General features: G+C 40.3%; 1 pseudogene; it reads left to right on the top strand.

Moving 5' to 3' along the window:
* The first annotated feature begins 4,608 nt into the window (after positions 1-4,608).
* Positions 4,609-5,612, top strand: LOC134367968 (melanoma-associated antigen B10-like; annotated as a pseudogene).
* Positions 5,613-7,509: the final 1,897 nt, after the last annotated feature.

Raw genomic sequence — 7,509 nt, 5'->3', positions numbered from 1 at the left:
ATTATACTTATTCTTAAGCACTTGATTACCTTAAGGTAATTACGTGTTATATTTGGTATAATTTCATTGTAATACTCTTTGTTGCTGCAGAAACAAAGTTAGTTTTTGTATGTTGGTCTTATACCAAGCAACCTTTAAAATTTTTTATTGAATAGTTTATCTTTAGTTCATTTGGGTTTTCATCATACACCATCTAATCATCTGCTAATTCTGTAAGCTGTGTTTCCTATTTTTTCAATCTCTATTTCATTGATCTCTTCTGATTCCCATTAACATACTATGTTGAATTTTTATTAAATTGTTGATTGGCAATTATCACAACAGACATCCTAGTCTACCTCCCAGTTTTTCATAAAAACTCCTAACATTTTCATATTAAATATAACATTTACTGTAGTTTTGTTTTGTTTTGGTAGATATCTTTATCTAGTCATATAATGTATCTTCCTTATCATAAATGAGTGCTGATTTTTTTACAAAATAATTTTCTTTTTCAATTCAGATAAGATTTTTTTCATTTAATCTGTCGGTGTCAATGTTGCATGCCATTCTGAACCTATTTGCCCTCAGGTCCATTCCACATCCTTCTTCTACTCCATTCTCTATTATACACGGGCTGGATCAATAAATCTTAGGCTCTGCAACATTTGGCTTCCATCTTATTTAAGGCAAGAGAAGGCACCAATAGGAGGTTACAGCCTAGGAGGAAAGAAACCACCAGATTTGCTCTTCTTTTCCCTCTCTTAATCAGGTGGCTTCTCCTTTAATGGTTACATCTTATTCATGGCTCTAGCTTCCATCATATTAGTCCACCATGGATCTAGGTCCTGTTGACCTCAACTCCTGGGCTTTATAACAAATACTACCTCTTCTTTTTGTTCCTCCTGCCTAAAGATAGGCCATCTTCAAGTTTCTAAGTGTTAGTTTTCCTGACCCTTCCCTGTGTGCCTCTTCCATCCCTTGAGCAACCAACTTATTACATTAGATATATAGAGATGTTTCTGTTTCTGTGGACAGTTTTCTACTGTTACTTGTTGTCAATTATACTTATTGATTTCCTAACATATTCCATGTAGAGAAGTATTCAAGTTGTAAAATTTTAAAGCACACACATAGAGCTCTGAAACACTACTTGTGAGATAAAGCTCAAATGGTATTATTAAGAGGGAAGCTTATAGCCTCTAATAGATGATTTACAAAACAAGAAACATTCAAAACATCCAAGTAATTCAGAAAGGTAGAGAGTAGGAAATAATGAAGATCAATACAGAAACAAGGAAGTAGAAAAGAGTAAAGCCAACTCACCAAAGCCAGTTCTTGGAAAAGTTTTATAAAATACACAAAGTTTTGTGAGTATTATCAATCACAAAAGAAGAAAGTAGAAACGAGTGATGTTAAATAAGATTGTACAAAACATAGTTGCAGAAGAGATTTAATATAAGAGAACACCATAAATATATTTTATCATTACCTAAGGGTAGCCAGATGTTGGACCAGGAAGGAAAGAGTCTACTTAGAGAAGTATTTCAGCTAAAAATCTTGAAAGGAATGATATAATTAGAGAATTCCTGTCCTGCAGTCCCTAATAAATTAATGGATAGAAGTGATAATCATCAATACTGCCAATATGAGCACAAAAGGAGACACGCAAACATTACGTTCCTCCTAATGGAAGTACACATCATCAACTTTTGAGTGGTTTTATTAGTAAATAGGCAAAAACTCAAATCTTAATCTGATCCAACTTCTAACTCTATTGATGAATGTTGATGCTCAGTTTCTAGTATATTGGGTTCATTATATTCTGTACTGTTTTATACTCTTGTTGCTTTTTCTAGTGAAAGTTTTTATTTTATTTATTTATTTATTTATTCATAAATGTCATATCTTTAAATTATAAATTTCAAGCTAAATGGACCAACTTGGGGAGAAATTCAATTAACCAAGTTCTTCCAAACAGGAATAGAAAACTTCAATTTAACTATACAAACTGAAACTTTAGCCTAAGCTCCAGTTCTCCTCAAAATATTTCAGAACAACATAGGTTTAGAGGCTAGATTTACCAAATTTTCAGGGAACATCTAATTGCCATCTTATGTAAACTCTTCCGAACCATACAAAAACATGGGAAATTATGAAATTCGTTTTAGTAGGTGTGTTGACATTGATAAAAAGACCAAATAAGTACACTCCAAGAAAAGATTGTTTGAGTCAAGCTCACTCGTGTAGTGGTATATGTCCTAGATAAATTCATATCGTGTTCAATGTAGTTGTGAATCAGTAGGCTGTGTCCAAAAAATATAATGATGATATAACATTGGAAAAAACTGTCAATTAGAATTTCTCTAAGTTGATAGATTAGAGGAGAAAAGTCACTTGATAATTTCCAGGAATGCAGAAAAAACATTTAATAAATTTATTTAACACCCATTCATGTAAAAACTTTTTGAAAAATAGCATTAGAAGAGAATATCTGTTTCCTGAAATCTACAACAAACTTACATGAACGTGAAATGTTAGAAGCATCTCCTTAAAGTCAGGACCAAGACATAGATGTATAGTACCATCTCTACTGCTTAAAAGTAGACTGGAATACATAGCCAGAGCAATAAAAATATCAAAATAAATAACAGGTAGGAAAATCAAAAGACAGAGATAATAAATGGTGACAATATGATCCTCTAATTAGAAAATCCAAAGGAACCAGTGCACAAAATAAGAGACTTCAGAATGCTGTTGTATATATCACTATAGCAAACTCAGGATACTAGCCATACCAAATTGATAACTAATTAGGGCAAGTAATAGAAAATATCTCAATCACAACAGAAGCAAATATCCAAAATATAACTTAAAAAAAAACCTAAAAACAAAAATGTCCACAACCTTTTTGGAGGCAACTATAAAAATAGACAGGTAAAAGAATTCCCAAGTAAATAGATTAGTACACTATGTTTATTCATGGGGAAAAGAATATTGTAAAGATGTAAATTTTCTTTTAATTATTTACAGAGTTACTGCTGCTATGGACTAAATTGTGCCCCCCCTCCCCAATTCATGTGTTCTTACTGTAAACCAGAGTCAAAAAATAAAGTCACTGCACTGGACTGACCGATGTTAGATAACATCAAAAGATCTGGGTCTCGCAAAATCATGAGGCTCAGCCTCTTCCTCTTACAAAGTAGAACGTTTAGAACAGAAGGTTCTCCATATTTGTAAGTTTGGCTTGGGAACAGATTGTACTGTCCAGTTTATTTTTTCTCTAACAACTTGCCACCTGTCTTGGGACGCTGCCTTGCATTGAAACTTCCCCTTCTGCAGCTAGCCTGAGACTTTGGTCCATTCTCTGCAAATTTTGCAGTAGGGAAACAGCTCAGAGCTTTCAGGGAAGTGGTATTTCCCAAGAAGCCTGGATGAGCTTACAGAAAATCATGTTAAGTCATACAAGCCAGACACAGAGGGAAAGATACCTCATGTCCTCACTAATATGTGGGAGCTAAACGAGAAAGTAGGAAGGAAAGAAAGTTGACAGAGGTGCATTGGACTTGCAGAAGGAGAGAACATACCTAGGGTTGCCAGGTGTGGAGGGAGAGAAGGGGAGAGGGGTTGGGGAGAGAGTGGGTGGGGGACACGGGGTATAATTGCAATTTTTGGTCATGGGGATGCTGATAGTGTTGACCTGATCATCACATCTTCGGCACAGGTAGCGATGGTTGGCTTTGTACCCCATGAATATGCATAATCAAATCAAACAACAACAACAATAACAACAGCAAAAAACAAGCAGCAGCAGTGGCCAAAAGGAAGACACCCTGTTCCTCCTCTCCCACACAACGCTGGGATATGATGGGACAACCCACTCCAGAACCAAGAGGCCCCGCACACAGCCCCAGCCTGGCTTTCATTTCTAGGAGGCCCTGGGGCAAAGCTGTCAGCATGAAATACCCCTCTGACTTTCACCTCAAGGGTCTCGGAGAGACAAGATCCTTGGTCAGAGGAGAGCAGCCTCAAGTCTTCAGAGGAGAAAGGTGATGCGGAAAGACAAGGTGAGGAACTGCACCTGCAAGAACAAAGGAGAAATCCCAGAACCCCGCCCCGCCCCACTCCACCCCACCCCCACCCCTCAGCACTAAGAGACGCTGCAAGGCTGTTAGACTCAATGGTGCTCCTTTCTGCCTCGGGACCTCCAGGAGGGAAAATTTTAAACTGAAGCCGGTGGACTCAGGTCAGCACAGGGAAAAACCCAGGCCTTATACAGAGTGAAGGAGAGGACCCTGAGTGAGGACTGAGTGTCTCTACAACAGAGGGTGGCCACACAGCTCCCTGCCCCTGTGGCCTACCCTGGAATGCCCCGGGTAGGGCTGTCAAGTGGAGGAGCCCCATTTTTCCCTGTAGGTGTTTCAGGAAGGTGGGGGTTAGCTTCAGAGCTGCAGGGGGAGGAGGCCCAGGCCCTGCCAACCATTGACATGCTGATCCTGAATGTGAGACAGCTTGGCTTAAAACCAAGGTGGTCTCTTCCTGCAGAAGGTTCACATACTATCTCATTCTCCCTCTTCAAGGTGCCTACATTACCTGATCTCTTGTACATGCTCCCTGACCAGAATCTTCATGCCTCGAGGTCATAAAATTATGCTCTGTGCCCGTGAGAAATTCCGTGAGGCCCAGAGTGAGACTCAAGGTCTCCAGAGTGCTCAGGTCATTGCAGCAGAGGAGGAAGAAGCCCCCTGTTCTTCCTCTTCTCTTTCTTCTCAAGGCTCCCACAGAGGCCTTGGAGAACTCCACTCACCGCCACTACTTCTGCAGGTGTTTCATGCACAAGATCTGATGAAGGTGCCAGGAGCCAAGGTGATGAAAAACCAATCACCTCCCAGGCACCGCCTACCACTGATCCTTTGTGCAGTACCCCTATAGACCAGAAGGCGATTTTGTTGGTGCAGTTCATGTTGCGCATAACAAGGGAGCCCATAATAAGGCAAGACATGCTGAAATGTGTCACCAAAAAGTACAGGGAACACTTCCATGAGATCCTCAGGAGAGCCACTGAGCTCATGGTGCTGTCCTTTGGCATTGAAGTGAAGGAAGTCGACCCGACCAGACACTGCTATGCACTTGTCTGAAAATTGAATCTCACCTGTGATGCAAGGCGGTGTGGTCAGATCATGCCCAAGACCGGCCTCCTGATGACCTTCCTGTGTGTGATCTTCATAAAGGACGACTGTGCCGCTGAAGAAGATATCTCGGAAGTGCTTAATGTGATGGGGATATGTGACAGAAAGAAGTATAATTTCTACGGGGAGCCCAGGAAGCTCATCCCCCAAGATCTGGTGAAGGAAAGTTACCTGGAGTACCAGGAGGTGACCAACAGTGATCCTCCATGCTATCAATTCCTGTGGGGTCCAAGAGCCCATGCTGAAACTAGCAAGATGAAAGTCCTGGAGTTTTGGGGCGGGATCCACAATACCATTCCCAGTGCCTTCCCATCCTGGTATGAGCAGGCTTTGAGAGATGAGGAAGAAAGAGCCAGAGCCAGATTTGGAGTTGTGCGTCTTAATAGTGCCTTGGCCAGTGCACGTTCCAGGCTCCATTCCAGCAGTTTCTCCCACCCTTTGTGAAATCTGAGGCACTTTCCCCACTTTGTGTTTGAAAAGCAGTGGGTGGCCAAGGCGGTGTTGGAGGGAGCACAGTACATATCATATCTGTATTGCTGTTCTACGTGAGTAACTTTCAGATTTACCTTTTGTTGTTGTTGAAAGTTTTCAATTTTTTTTCTTTTAAAAAATGTTTTATTAGCTTCAGAATCTAAGTATATGAATAATACTGGTTCTATATTTAATGTTGTTTATGAAGCTTAAGTGTTAATAGATTTGCTGTTTTACAAAACAAATTGGAAAACCTTCCATCTTATTTAGTGATCTGAAACAAACAAATATGGCACCGGAATAGGCATTTGTATGGAAATGTGAAAGAAATCAGGAAGAACACAGTTAGAATTAAGAAACAGAGAAAAAAAGTAATAGATAGTAAATGCTTGACTTCTCTTATTCCTTCTGTTCTGTTGTTCTGTAAAATGAAAGTTATATACCTGGATTTGCTTGGTTTATTCAAGGATGTACAAAAAGATAAATCATAATAAATTTGACCTCTTGTTCACTGCCTTTTTTACTCCTCAAATATTAATTAAACGTCTGCTCTTTGGAAAGCTCCATGGTAGTACCAGGGATGGTAAGACAAAGAAGACCGAGCCACTGTCCATAGAATTTTAGTCTCGTAGCAGCTATCATGTAAGAAGACGGTAAGTTACCCTGTAAGAAATAAAAGACTAGTGAAAAGGAGTGTGGTGGTGAGGGGGTATGGAGTTGGAGGTGGGACTGTTCCAGATGAGAGCCATCTAGTGTAAATGCCCAGAAGCAAGGAAATTTGAGGCCTTGGAAAAGCTCAAGTACCCCAATGGGAGATAATGTGAAGTAAAACTGGGTGGTGGGTCAGAGGAGAGTGTGAAAGGGGTGAGTAGGGGCTGGACTCTCTGGTGGTTTGTCTCCGAGTTGAGAGACTAAGCCTCTAATGGATAACTGCTTTTAGCAGTTACTTTGGGAAAATGGATAAACCAGAGGGAATCTCCAACTGGGGCAGGGATGAAAAGTGTCCTGTGCTTTTGACCCAGTGCAGATGAACACAGTGAACAAGCTAGCAGTTTTCTACACTACATTTCCAAGGAGTTTTTGAGAAGTGTGATAGTCCCTTGAGGTGAGATGCCCAGACGCCAATGTCTGGACACTCCTTGCCCTGGGTTGGGGGAGTCATAGCCTGCTACATTAGAAGGGCATTTTAACCAAGTCATGATCAGTATAATTTGGCAAACTCTAAGGGAGGGCTTGATTTTGGTAGGGGTTAAATGAATGAAAATAGGGGTGGTTTGTATCAAAGGGCAGCTGGGAGGGAGGGAAGGAGTTGGTTTCAGGCACACATTCCAGAATCTTTGAGTTGCACCCAAATGGGGAGGATTCCCCAACATCCAAATTAAGTAATGTATTCTCTAAGGGGAAGATTTTACTGGTTTATATTTTTCTTTCTAGGCAGAACTTTGAACTAATTTGGTGTTCTGTGTCTTACAGCACTGCATATTCATGCACATTTCTTAGAATAAAAAACAAATAAACAGAAACAAACAAATAAACAAACAAAACCCATCGGAACCTAAGGGGTAGCATCATCAGAGATCCAAAAAATAAAAACAAACAAACAAAAATCACTGTAGTAATAACTGCCATTCATTAAAATCTCAATGCACACTAGTGGCTGTGCCGTGGGCTTTGCACACATTGCCCACATTCCACGAGTCCTAGAAGATCAGGAATATCAAACCCACTTCACTGATGAGGAACTTATGGTCATAAAATGTGGTAATGTCCCTAGTTTACACAGCTAATAAGTGACGGGCCTGGGACTAGACCCTGGTCTGAATTCCTCTAGAGCCCACCCTTTTCCTCTCCTCCCGTCCTGAGACAGATC

This window comes from Cynocephalus volans, chromosome X (assembly GCF_027409185.1).
Source record: "Cynocephalus volans isolate mCynVol1 chromosome X, mCynVol1.pri, whole genome shotgun sequence".
NCBI lineage: Eukaryota > Metazoa > Chordata > Mammalia > Dermoptera > Cynocephalidae > Cynocephalus > Cynocephalus volans.
Note: the sequence above shows the minus strand (reverse complement) of the source record. Positions and strands in the feature narration are given on the sequence as shown.